We start from the raw sequence: 13,264 nt of genomic DNA, 5'->3' as shown, positions 1-13,264 counted from the left end.
AAGCAGGCTCCCAGCAGAGGAGCCCGATGTGGGACTCTATCCTGGAATGCCGGGATCACGCCCAAGGCAGATGCTTAAGGACTGTGCTACCCAGGCGCCCTTGAAGTGCTTGTAAAACTTCCAAAAGATGGTGGTCCAAGAGGTGCTTGGTCAAGTAGGCAGCTGGATGGGCCAGGCATGTAGGAGGCTCGTCAGGCTATGGGGGATAACTGACACTCTAGTGTATTTTCAGAGAGTAGAGTGAGGACAGGACATGGCTAAAAACTGAGACTTGAGGAAGTCTAAGACCTAATGGCCAAGCAAAAGACAGAAAATAAAAGGCTATCAAAATAGAATAAAAACCAGGAATGCCCTCCATCACAGAACTCAGGGAGAGCATGTTGTGTGGTGAACAAGACAAACAAAGAAGATTACTGGTTGGAGAAAAAACTTCATGTGTATCCAGTCATATGAATGATATTGATGATTTTATTGAGGGCTGTTTTGTTGAAAGGATGAGAACAAAAACAGATGAGAGGGTTGAAGAATGGGTTCTGGTTGAGGAAGTATGTGAACTTTCTTGAGTAGTTTATGCATGTATGAGAAGGGAGAGATAGGGCCTCCAATGAACAGCAATGAAGGGTGAATGAGAGATTTTTTTTCTTTCTTTTTTTTTTAATGAGGGAGAGGGTTTGGACATAGCATGGAACAGTTTGAGAAATACAAAGTAAGGTATCTGAAATATGAAGGATGGTTTATGTAGTTGTTAAAATGAATAAATGAATAAAATGAATATAGCAAATCTGTATATACTAAATGGAAGCAATTTCCAAGATAACTTTTTCAGAAAAACAGTAATTTGCAGAATTCTATTATAGATATTACCATTTGTATATGAACTTGTATATGCATGTATGTCTGGCTGGGTGGACATTTAGAATGTTTCCAAACGTTTTCCTTTTTTTTAAGATTTATTTATTTATTTTTAGAAAGAGAGTGAGAGAGAGAGAGCACATGCATGTGCCTGAGAGGAGTAGAGGGACAGGGAAAGGGAGAATCTCCAGCAAATTCCCCACGGAGTGCCGACCCTGACGTGGGCTCAATCTCAGGACGCTGAGATCATGACCTGAGCCAAAATCAAGAGTAGGATGCTTAACCAACATGCCACCTAGGTGCCCCTCCAAACCTTTTTCTTAAAACTGTAAACAATTTTGCAGTAAATACCCTTGTTTATATCTTTGCAAACACAGATGTGCATATCTGTAAGATAGGGTTAGGGTTAGGCTTCTGAGAAATTATTTTTGTTGTGTTAAAAATTTAAAGCTAATTTTATAAGGTAATGTGTATGAGTTTTGTATCTTACCCTCCTCTGAAACAGTTTAAAAATATTTTATTTGGGGCACCTGAGTGGTTCAGTCAGTCAGTCCTCTGCCTTTGGCTTAGGTCATGATCCCAGAGACCCTCCCCCTGCTCATGTGCTTGCTCTCTCTCTCTCTCTCTCTCAAGTAAATAAATAAATAATCTTTTTTAAAAACGTAATTTATAAATAAATAAATAATTTTTAATGAGTCCTGGAAATCAGTTATACACAATAAAGCAGCAGTCACTATACTTCAGTTCTACTGAATTGGAGAAAGAATGGGATTCACAAAAATAGTGAGATTTTTCTGGATAGGAAGAGCATGTCTCTGAAAGAGTCAAAGATTTCTTGAATTTTTCAAGGATAAGTGACCAGAAAAAGAATGGGGTCAGTAATTGATAAATGGATATTTGGGGATATCAAATTAAAATAAGAAAATGAGTTTTAGTTTGTTGAGTTAGATGTTGTGGTGACATCTACCACAGCTGACACTTTCAGAGATAAATACCCCTGGCTGCTTCTAAGGAAGTGCTCAAGCTGCAAGCCACAATTTCTAACTGCTCTGATTACAGTGTGCCTTCATCTCAGTCCTAATTGCAAGTCCTCGCTAGCTCTTCCGTAATTCATTCAGCATGCTTTCATTCCCACTCTTTTTCAACCTCACAAGCTTCCAGATAACATTTCACATTTTACTTACATTCTTCTCTGTTCTTAGAGTCCTAAGGGGATCAGTCAGAATGTTTCACCTCCACCCCTCACTACCACTCTTAATTCTTCCAACCTGTGGGCACAGCACAGACTAGCATTCAGTCTTAATTAGGAAGGCACAGGACAGGCAAGTGGAGATGTCTAGCAGCCTGGCAAAGATATGACATTCACCAGCAGAAAGATTTATTTGGTAACTGAAATTGTGGAAAGGGCTGAGTTTGCCAGAAGTACAGAACAAAACCAGAGGTCAGACAACTCAACCTTCGGAAATAACTACTTTTCAGGGATCAAGTAGAAGATAGACAGCCATTGTCTATAAATTCATTGTCTACGTAGATAGCAAACAAGTCAGTCTCTGGAAAAGAATTCAATTCGTCAAACATTTTGAGTCCCTACTATGTAACTGATGAGGACTGCCTATATTAAAGAAGTTAAGAATAAGTCATAGTCATTCGATATTGGGTGTTTTTAAGTTGAGCTCCTAGGGAAACAGACTCTGAGATGGAGATGTATGGAAAAGGTGTACTGGGGAGTGTTACTTAGAATGGTACCTGTAAAAGAATCAGGGAATCTGAGCTGTGATACACTTCCAGTTGATCCCACGAGTGGCTCTGGAGCTGAGATGACCCTTCAGAGGTGTCCTCAGTGGAGGAAGGGGGATCCGACCTTTGGACCCCCACATTGCTCCATCATGGGATGTGGACTGTGGTTGGGATGAGATGTAACCTTAAAGGAGCAGTGTCATCAACTGAAGGCATCCCAGAGAGAGACTTTTGCTGTGAGCCATCAGCAGTCAACACCCTGAGCACCTAGGAGAATAAATCCTTCAGTCTTTCAGGTATGGTTCTGAGTAGTGCATCTCGGCATCCACCACAGAGAATATTTAATGGCATCTTTTCTTTCTTGGTGGGGAACAACTGAATCCCTTTAACAGTAGAGTGGAGGTTTTGTTTTTGTTCTTTTAAAACAGCATTATTGAAATATAATTCACATGCCATACAATTCACCATTTTAAAGTGTACATTTCAGTGGCTTTTGATTCATTAACAGTTGTGCAGCCATCACCACAGTCAATTTTAGAATGTTTTTATTACCCCACAAAGAAAGCCCATACTCCTGAGCCATCACCCTTCCAGTCACCCACTGTCTCCCCTAGTGCTAGGCAACCACTACTTCCTGCCGCTATAGATTTGCCTATTCTAAACATTTCATATAAATGAAACATACAATATTTGGTCCTTTGTGAATGGCTTCTTTCACTTAGCATAATGTTTTCAATGTTAATCTATGGTTTAGCATGTATCAGTATTTCAATTCTTCTTATTGTCAAATAATCTACAATAATCTACTATATAGATATATCACATTTTATTTGTCCATTCATCAGTTGATGGACAGTGGGGCTCTTTCTACTTTTGGCTATTATGATTAATGCTGCTAAGAACAATTGTTTCTATGAAAATATTTCTCATGAATACATAGCTAGGAGGGGAATTTCTGGATCATATGGTAACTCTATGTTTAAACATTTGAGAAACTGCCAAACTGTTTTCAAAGGAGCTGCACCATGTTACATTCCCACCAACAGTGTGTGAGGGTTCCAGTTTCTCCACATTTTTGCCAACACTTGTTATTATCTCTTTTTATTACATGTAGTCATTTCAGCGGGTAAGCAGGTGTGAAGTCGTATCTCATTGTGGTTTTGATTTGCACTTCCCTGATGACAATGATATTGAGCATCTCTTCATATGCCATTTGTATATCATCTTTGGAGAAATGTTTAGTCAAATCTTTTCAGTTGTGTTAATTGTCTTTTTATTATTGAATTGTAAGCATCTTTTATGTGTTTTAGATACAAGTCCTTATCAGATATGATTTGCAAAAAAATTCTCCCATTCTGTGGATTGCCTCACTTTTTGATGGTGTCCTTTGAAGCTTGCAGGTTTTTAATTTTGCTGATGTCCAGTTGACTTATTTTTTCTTTTGTTCCTTGTGTTTCGGTGTCATATCTAAGAAACCATTACCTAACTAAAGAGCACGAAGATTACAATAGCACCTTTTTAAACAGAGGTATAAACTGGTAGAGAGGGAAAGTATAGCTAGAGGGTAAGATGCAGTCTGGATAGAGAAAATCCAAAATTCCACTTGGGAAGTTTTACCTTAAGTCAAACCATTTAAACATGCATTTTATTTTATGGTCACAAGGGCTCATTATTAAGTAATAGAGATACATACATACTCATGAAACATTTTAAAAATGGGTCCATAATTAAAGTGCTCAACTATTAGAAGAGGTCAGATAGAAGAGGCAATACACTGGCACTAGATTTAAAAACTAGAACTTGAGCTGAATCTTGTGAGGTATGTAGGATCTATAATATAGAGAAAAAAAGAAGCCCATCCAAATTAGGTGAATAGCAAGAAAAGGAAAAATCACAGAGGAGAGAATGGTCATATCAGGTGAGATCAGCCAGGTTGGAACAGGAGGTGGAAGAAAAGAGATACTAAAAACCTAAAAATGAGTTTGCAGCACAGAATGCAAGAACAAAACAAACTTACATATTGTTCAGGCAGACCTCAGAACTAAAATTAATCCACAGGACAAGACATGGTGGCAACAGTCTCCGGTAGTTCCGTAAGAGTCAATGGGAATTGTATGTGGTTCTTGGAGACCTATCCATTTATCAAAGTGGGGAAAAAAGCCTGTACCTAAGACTAATACCACCCTCCAAGGTAACGAGAGTAGGAAGAACTATGTGGATTGGAGATCAGAGCAGCATCCTCAATCCTCAAAGGAAACAGTGATATCATGCAAAATAATTGGCTGGTGTACGACATGGGGTGGAGGTAGAAACCCAGTCCAAGGTGCAATGCTGTGATGCAAGGGATAATTAAGGAAGTTTGGAGGGCTTGTCTAGGTGCCCCAGGTCTTGGCATCTGGTAGGCAATAGGACTTAATTCTTTTTTTAATTTTAGCTTTTTATTGAGGTATAATTGACAAATAAAATTGTAAGGTATTTAAAATGTACATCATGGTGAGTTGCTATACACAATAAGACTTAATCCCAAACCCCATCTGATGATAGTGCTAAAACTGCTGGCAGAACTATAGGCCACATCAGGTCTGTATAATATGTGAATAGCCTTCATCCCACTGGCAGATACATCTACAGGGGCTGAACAAAAGGGAAACAGGAGAACCACCTTCCATGCACTAGTAGCACTAAGTGAGAAATATGGTTAGATGGGGCCATATCCTGGAGGATTTAGAAAAGTAGGCCAAGAAGCTCTGGCTTGACTCAGGATTAAAGAGTCATTATATGTTAATAAGCCATTATATGTTAGTAATCCTAACAGCACTATGGTACCATAACAATATGATGGAAGCAGCATCCAACAGGATTAATTTCAGAGTTTCATTCCACTATTTCACGTTTTAATTATCCACTCTTAAGTGCTTCTTAGGTGAAAATACCCATTCCCTTAGCTATCACACCCACGCATATTCCCCCACCATATTCCTTTTTTGTTCTGTGTTTCTTTAGAAGCACAGTTGCCTACCTAATTAAGATAAAAATCACCCAACTCCCGAATCCAAGAAGGTATTTCTTCAATAGGCCAATTACACCAAAACCATAATGACATCAGAGAATTCATTTGATTCAAGTCCCCAGACTGACCTCTTTGCTACAGCTGGCTGCTGCTTTGTATGAGGCGATGTATTAAGGAGCTTGAAAAGTTCAGGTTATGTCCATCACCAGCCTAATCTCTAAATATCTGCCACAGTAGATCTGCTGACTACTCAGTAAAGTACTTCTGCCTCTGACATCAGCAATGGTGACATTCGTGCCTTAGAATTTTAGATCTCTTTTCCTCCCAAATCTGTTCCTCCCCAAGTCTTCACTATCATAGTAAATAATACCATTTTTCACCTGTTAAGCAGTACAAAAATGTGGAAACCATCTCTATTTGTCACCTCTGTCGTCTCACAATAAATCTATTATCAAGGTCTTGTTGGCTCTTTCCTTTTAATATCACAAATCTGGCGACTTCTTACTACCACTGTCTCTACTACCCTAGTCTAAGTTCCATCGTCTCTCCATGATTCCCGAAATACCTGCAAATATGACCCCTATGGTAGTATACACTGCTAGTTGTCTATGCAGTATCCATTTCCCTCTTCTTTCTTACTAATGGAGCCTTGATTTTGTTTGGAAATACAGAGTAAGCAGCTTAGTACTCACCTCCTGAGCTGTTCTCATACTAAAAGGTAGCCATTTGACCCAGTTCTGGTCAAAAAGAAGTAGTCAGAATAATCTTGAGTAGAATTTCCAAAGGAGCTTTCAGAAAGGGCGGACTAATAACCACACGCTTTCAGCCCTTTGCTTCCTTTTCCTACCAAGACTGTGGTCATGATATCCAAATGTGAAACACCCATATTGCAACCAAGATCTAAAAGCTACATGCCAAGGATGGGGCACAGGAAAGTGGAAGAAGCCTAGATCCTTGCTGATATCACTGAACCAGATTTGGACTGACAATGTACAGTGTTCTTATTGCGTGAGACAGATAAAACCCTGGCTTATTTTAGGCACTGTTTGTAGGGTTCTCTGTTGTTTTCATCTGAATGCATTCTTTTTTTTTTATGATGACAAAATATCTTATTTATTTTTTAAAAATATGTCATGCAGGGGTGCCTGTGTGGCACAGCGGTTGGGCGTCTGCCTTCGGCTCAGGGCGTGATCCCGGTGTTGTGGGATCGAGCCCCACGTCGGGCTCCTCCTCTGTGAGCCTGCTTCTTCCTCTCCCACTCCCCCTGCTTGTGTTCCCTCTCTCGCTGGCTGTCTCTATCTCTGTCAAATAAATAAATAAAATCTTTAAAAAAAATATGTCATGCAGAGACACTTTGATATTATTCCAAAACTCCTAGGATCAAAAAAGATTTTATTTTATTTTATTCTATGATTGATTGATTGATTTATAGTGAGGAAAAGTTTGTATATAACATTATATTACTTTCAGGTATACAACATAATAATTCTACATTTGCATACAATACAAAGTGATCACCACAGTAAGTCTAGTTACCATTGTCACCATACAGTTGACTTCCTTTACCCATCCTCTTTTCTAAGTTAAGCATCTAAAGCTATAAATTATCTTCTTTTTTAAACACTTGTTTTATTTAAATTCAATTAATTAGCATATAGTGTATTATTAGTTTCAGAGGTAGAATTCAGTGATTCATCAGTCGTATATAACAGTGAGTGCTCATTACATCACGTACTCTCCTTAATGTCCATCCCCCAGTTACCCCATCCCCTCACCCACCTCCCCTCCAGCAACCCTGTTTGTTTCCTATGGTTAAGAGCTGAATACATTCTTAATAGATAAGCCCCCTTTGGTTAAAGCTTCTAGGTAATAACCAACATGAGCTTTGCAAAGACTGCTTCCCATCAAAGTCAGAAAAAAATCCAAATTACTAATGTGGCCTGAAAGGCCCTTTATGATTTGTCCCCTGCCTAGCTTTCTAAACTCATCACTCCTCACTTTGGCACACTAGACTTTCTGCCAGTTAAACAATTTATAGAAATACCTTGTTTTAGGGACACCTGGGTGGCTCAGTTGGTTAAACGTCTGCCTTCAGCTCAGGTCATGATCCCAGGACCCTGGGATCAAGTACCACCTCAGGCTCCTTGATCAGCGGGGAGTCTGCTTCTCCCTCTGCCTGCCGCTCCCCCTGCTTGTTCTTTCTCTCTCGCTCTCTCTCTCTGACAAATAAATAAATAAAATATTAAAAAAGAAAAAGAAATACTTTGTTTTATTGAGATTCACAGATACTACATTTTTTACAAATTGAAGTTTTTGGTAACTTTGCATTGAGCAAGTCTATCGGCACCATTCTTCCAACAGCATTCACCCACTTTGTGTCTCTGTCTCACATTTTGGTAATTCTCATAACATTTCAAACTTTTCCCTTGTTCTTATATTCGTTACAGTGATCTGTGAGCAGTGATCTCTGATGTTACTATTGTAGTTGTTTTGGGGCACCATAAATCACACCCATGTAAGATGGTGAACTTAATTGATAAATGTTGTTTGTGTTCTGACTGCTCTAGCAACCAACCATTCCTCCTTATCTCTTTCCCTCTCCTCAAGCCTCCCTATTCCCTGAGACACAGCAATACTGAAATTAGGCCAATTAATAACTCTGCAATGGCATCTAAGCATTCAAGTGAAAGAAGGAGTCACACATCTCTCATTGTCAATCAAAAGCTAGAAATGATTAAGCATAGTGAGGAAGGCATGTCAAAAGCCAACACAGGTGAAAAGCTAGGCCTCTTCCACCAGTTAGCCAAGTTGTGAGTGCAAAGGAAAAGTTCTTGAAGGAGATTGAAAGTGCTACTCCAATGAACACACAAATGACAAAAAAGAAAAACAGACTTATTGCTGATAGGGAGAAAGTTTGAGTGGTCTGCATAGAAGATCAAACCAGCCACAACATTCTCTTAAGCCAAAGCCTAATCCAGACTAAGGCCCCAACTCTCTTCAATTCTTTGAGGGCTAAGAGAGGTGAGGAAGCTATCAGAGGTTTACTCATGGGGTTTAAGGAAAGAAGGTATCTCCGTCACATAAAAGAAGATGAAGCAACAAGTGCTGATGTAGAAGCTGCAGCAAGTTCTCCAGAAGATCCAGCTAAGATAATGAGGACGGTAGCTACAATGAACGACAGATTTTCAATGTCGATGAAACAGCCTTCTACCAGAAAGAAGATGCCACCTAGTACTTTCGTAGCTAGAGAAGAGAAATCAATGCCTGGCTTCAACATTTCAAAGGTCAGGCTGAGTTTCTTGTAAGGAGCTAGTGAAGCTGGTGATTTTAAGTTGAAGCCAATGCTCATTTACCATTGTTAGGGCTCTTGAAACTTATGCAAAGAATTATGCAAAATCTAGTCTGCCTGTGCTCTGTAAATGAAGCAATGAATCTTGGATGACAGCACATTCATATACAACATGGTTTACTGAATATTTTAAGCCCACTGTTGAGACCTGCTGCTCAGAAATAAAGATTCCTTTCAAAATATGACTGCTTGTTGACAATGCACCAAGAGCTCTAATGGAGATGGACAATGAGATGATGTTGTTTCCAGGTCTACTAATATAACATCCATTCAGCAGCCCATGGATCAAAGAGTAATTCTGACTTTCAAATCTTATTAATTAAGAAATACATTTCATGGGGTGCCTGGGTGGCACAGCGGTTAAGCATCTGCCTTCGGCTCAGGGTGTGATCCCAGTGTTATGGGATTGAGCCTCGCATCAGGCTCCTCCGCTATGAGCCTGCTTCTTCCTCTCCCACTCCCCCTGCTTTGTGTTCCCTCTCTGGCTAGCTGTCTCTATCTCTGCCGAATAAATAAATAAAATCTTTAAAAAAAAAAAAGAAAAGAAATACATTTCATAAAGTTATAGCTGCCACAGATAGTGATTCTTCTCATGGATCTGGGCAAAGTAAAACCTTTTGGAAAAGATTCACCATTCTAGATCCCATTATGAACATTCGTGATTCGTGGGAAGCAGTCAGAATACCAACATTAACAGTAGTTTGGTAGAAGCTGGTCCCAAACCCCCATGGATGACTTTGAAAAGCTCAAGACTTCAGTGGAGGAAGTAATTGCAGATGTGGTGGGAATAGCAAGAGAACTAGAATTAGAAGTGGAGCCTGAAGATGGGACTGAACTGCGGCAATCTCATGGTAAAAAACTTTAACAGATGAGGATTTTCTTATTTGGTTGAGCAAAGAAAGTGGTTGTTGAGATGGAATCTACCCCTGGTGAGGATGCTTTGAGGATTGTTTAAATGACAACTAAAGATTCAGAATATTATACGGATTTAGCTGATAAAGCAGTAGTAGCGTTTGAAAGCTTCAACTCCAATTGTGGAAGTTCTCCTGTGAGTAAAATGCTATGAAATAGTATCACGTGTTCCAAAGATATTGTTCATGAACGGAAGTCAACTGATGTGGCAGACCTCATTGTTGTCTTATTTTAAGAAATTGCCACAGCCACCTTGACCTTCAGTAGCCACCACCCCAATCAATCAGCAGCCATCAACCTTGAGGCCAGACCCTCCACCAGTGAAGAGATTATGACTCACTGAAAGCTCAGATGATGGTTAGCATTTTTAGCAATTAAGTATTTTTAATTAAGGAATGTACATTGTTTTTTGTAAAACATAATGCTATTACACACTTAATAGACTACCGTATAGTGTAAACATAACTTACTTATGCACTAAGAAAACAGAAAATTCATTTGACTCACTTTATTGCAATATTCCAGCTACCCAATATCTTAACATATTTAATTATATGAAATGCAGGGCATCTCTGCAGGACTTCATGCATTTAGCCTCCTATCCCGGTCTTTCCACCATTTTGTTTCCAGATAGGCCTAGATCACTAAGGACTTAATCTTTGGCAGAATTAACATTTCTCCCATACTCCGTGTGGACTCTCTGTCCACCAGCAGTGAAATGAGCAGCATGAAATTGCATCCAGAGGTTGATTTACAGTGTCAGTAAATTTGTTATCTCCAGGGAACTCCTGACTACAAAATCATTATCTAATTAAATTAAAGGGTGAAAGCACAAAAGCCTTCCTAATTCAGGTGACAATAATCCCAGCAATGAAAAGAGCAATGGCAGTCCATTAACTATTTTACCAGAAAAAAAAAAAAAGCCAAACCTTAGGTCCTTGGCTGCTTTGATGAGATAGCTCTAAAGCCCTTAGAATATTATTGTGGGTTTACAATTTTTACTTCTTACTATGGAAAAGATTCTACTTCCAAAACAACCCATAAAAATGTGAATAATTAAATTTCCACCTGAAAAATTCATTTGAAAATAGTTTTTGTTGCCTATCATAATAGAGGGGACATTTCCTCAGATATGGAAATTCTGAAAGCCCTGTTTTAAAATATTGATTTAGAAACTTAAGACCTAAATCTTTAAGTATGTACATGGACATCAACTTACATGCTTATAGTCTCTAAGCATGAAGTATATATACAAAAGAGTTTGGTTCATGACTTATTTTATATCATAAGAAGTTAAAAGACATATTATTCTGTTAAAAGTTACAAACACAGTTTTCTTAAGGAAATCTATAAAAGTCTGATCAAGTATTCACAAAGGAGAGACAAAATTAAAGTGAATTAATACATTTAAAGGGAGGACTTTAAATCATTATTTAAAATTTAACACATGGAAAACTAATTCTTTTGAGAAATTTCATTTTAAAACTTTGCTACTACATTCTGATGAAATAAAATAATACAAAGCCAAAGAAATTACAGTATCACTATGAACATAACACAAATTTTTACCAGTATACACTGACAAAAGTTAAGAAAAACTTTTTAAATATATACCAGGATGATAACAGCTTACTTGTGAAAGCTGCCAAACAAATTTCTCTATAGTGTTAGTTTTCAAAAACCTCTAGAGACATCAAGCAGAGAAAATCTTTTAAAATTAAACACAACACACAGCTAAGAACCATTTGTGATGTGTCAGTTATGGCCCTTAAAAATAAAAGAGAGTATAGAATGAATTTGCCAGTTGTGCTAAAAGAATCTGGTACGATAATACTAATTATCCTAATAATAATTCATAGGGGTTATCCCCAATAGTTACCTGAAACATCTGTATTTTCAGGAGAGATTTTCTGAAAAACAAACGTGAATACATTACATTTCCGGAGTCAAACAGCTTCTAGCAACCAATTTTGTATAACAGGTTTAACCTCTCCATGTTTGTTTGTGATTTGAAAAGCACACAGTCCTGTTCCAAGTGGAATGGAGGATTTTTTTAATGCTTTTGTTAGAGTTTGCCTGGCGATAATTTTAACATCTTGGAAAAGCTTAATTACTGATTCCACTTACCTTCCCCAGGATCATCGTAATCATAAGCAATTCACATGGAAAGTACCTGGAACAGTGCCTAGGCCAAAAGAGATACTCAATAAATATGTTTTCCCCCTTTCCTTCACCCCTATTCCTTCCATACCACCTGCTATGCAGTGGTTTCCCTGTGGTGCTTCAGGAGCCCCAGCCAGTGACAGAGAAAGATCAGGAGAGGTCAAGAAGGGTGGCCTTTGGCATAAGCAGTTTTGTTTTTATCTGCTTCACATACTAACATCCAGTTAAGAGTTTGTTTGAATAAAGGGTTCTGATTGCACTACTAGGAGAAAAAGAAGATCAGCTCTGTCCTTCAGAAGTGAAAATCTGTCCCAGGCTTTCTCTTTCCAGGGTGATCCCATGTCCTCCAATAACTTCAACTGTCCTTTATACGATGATGCCCAGATCACTATCCCAATTCATTATCCCCAGTACCAGTTAGAAAGTCCTATGGATCCTAAATATCTCTTGCTCTACTTCAATCCTACCACCACTCCTTTACTTCAGGTCCAGATTATTTCTGTGTGTATTAGTGGAATAGAGAATTCACTTCAGCAGTGATACATAGGCTGTCCTGGGAGGCAGCAGTCCAGACCTGAGGTGCTGAAGTCTTAGATCAGAGGGTAGAAATGAGAAGGAAGGGCTGAGTGTGAAAGATACCACATAGGAAGATCCAAAAGATTTGTTTACTGAGTAATTATTAGGGGAAGAGAGAGAACAAGGAGGCAGAGTCACTCTAAAATTTCTAGATTAAGTAAATTGGAAAATGCCTACAGAGAGTAGATTACAGAAGAAAGTAGAGTCATTAAAGAAGATACAGGAAATTGACTTGAAAATAGAAGGAGAACCAGAATTTCACAGTGCTAAGAATTAAAATAGCAGTAAGTATTGTTAAAAGTATATATTATATAATTTGTAATTATGTTTATCATCAATAATAATTTTAATAATTATTACTATTATTCGTACAAAGAAACACAAGGGCCATGGGAAAATAATCAATAACATGAAATGATGGAGACATTAGAAAGACATGAATACAGAGAGATGTGTACTAGATTTGCTAATGAGGAGACCATCAGTGACCCCAGAGAGGGGAGTAGGAATGGAAGCCAGTCTACCAGGAACTGACATGAGTGGGTGATGAGAAATGCAGGCAGTAATAGATTCAAGAAAGACGGCAGTGAGGGGAGCCTGGGTGGCACAGCGGTTAAGCATCTGCCTTCGACTCAGGGCGTGATCCCGGCGTTATGGGATCGAGC

General features: G+C 38.6%; 1 pseudogene; it reads left to right on the top strand.

Moving 5' to 3' along the window:
* Positions 1-8,263: 8,263 nt before the first annotated feature.
* Positions 8,264-12,563, top strand: LOC117802470 (annotated as a pseudogene).
* The last annotated feature ends 701 nt before the right edge of the window (positions 12,564-13,264 follow it).

This window comes from Ailuropoda melanoleuca, chromosome 5 (genome assembly GCF_002007445.2).
Source record: "Ailuropoda melanoleuca isolate Jingjing chromosome 5, ASM200744v2, whole genome shotgun sequence".
NCBI lineage: Eukaryota > Metazoa > Chordata > Mammalia > Carnivora > Ursidae > Ailuropoda > Ailuropoda melanoleuca.
Note: the sequence above shows the minus strand (reverse complement) of the source record. Positions and strands in the feature narration are given on the sequence as shown.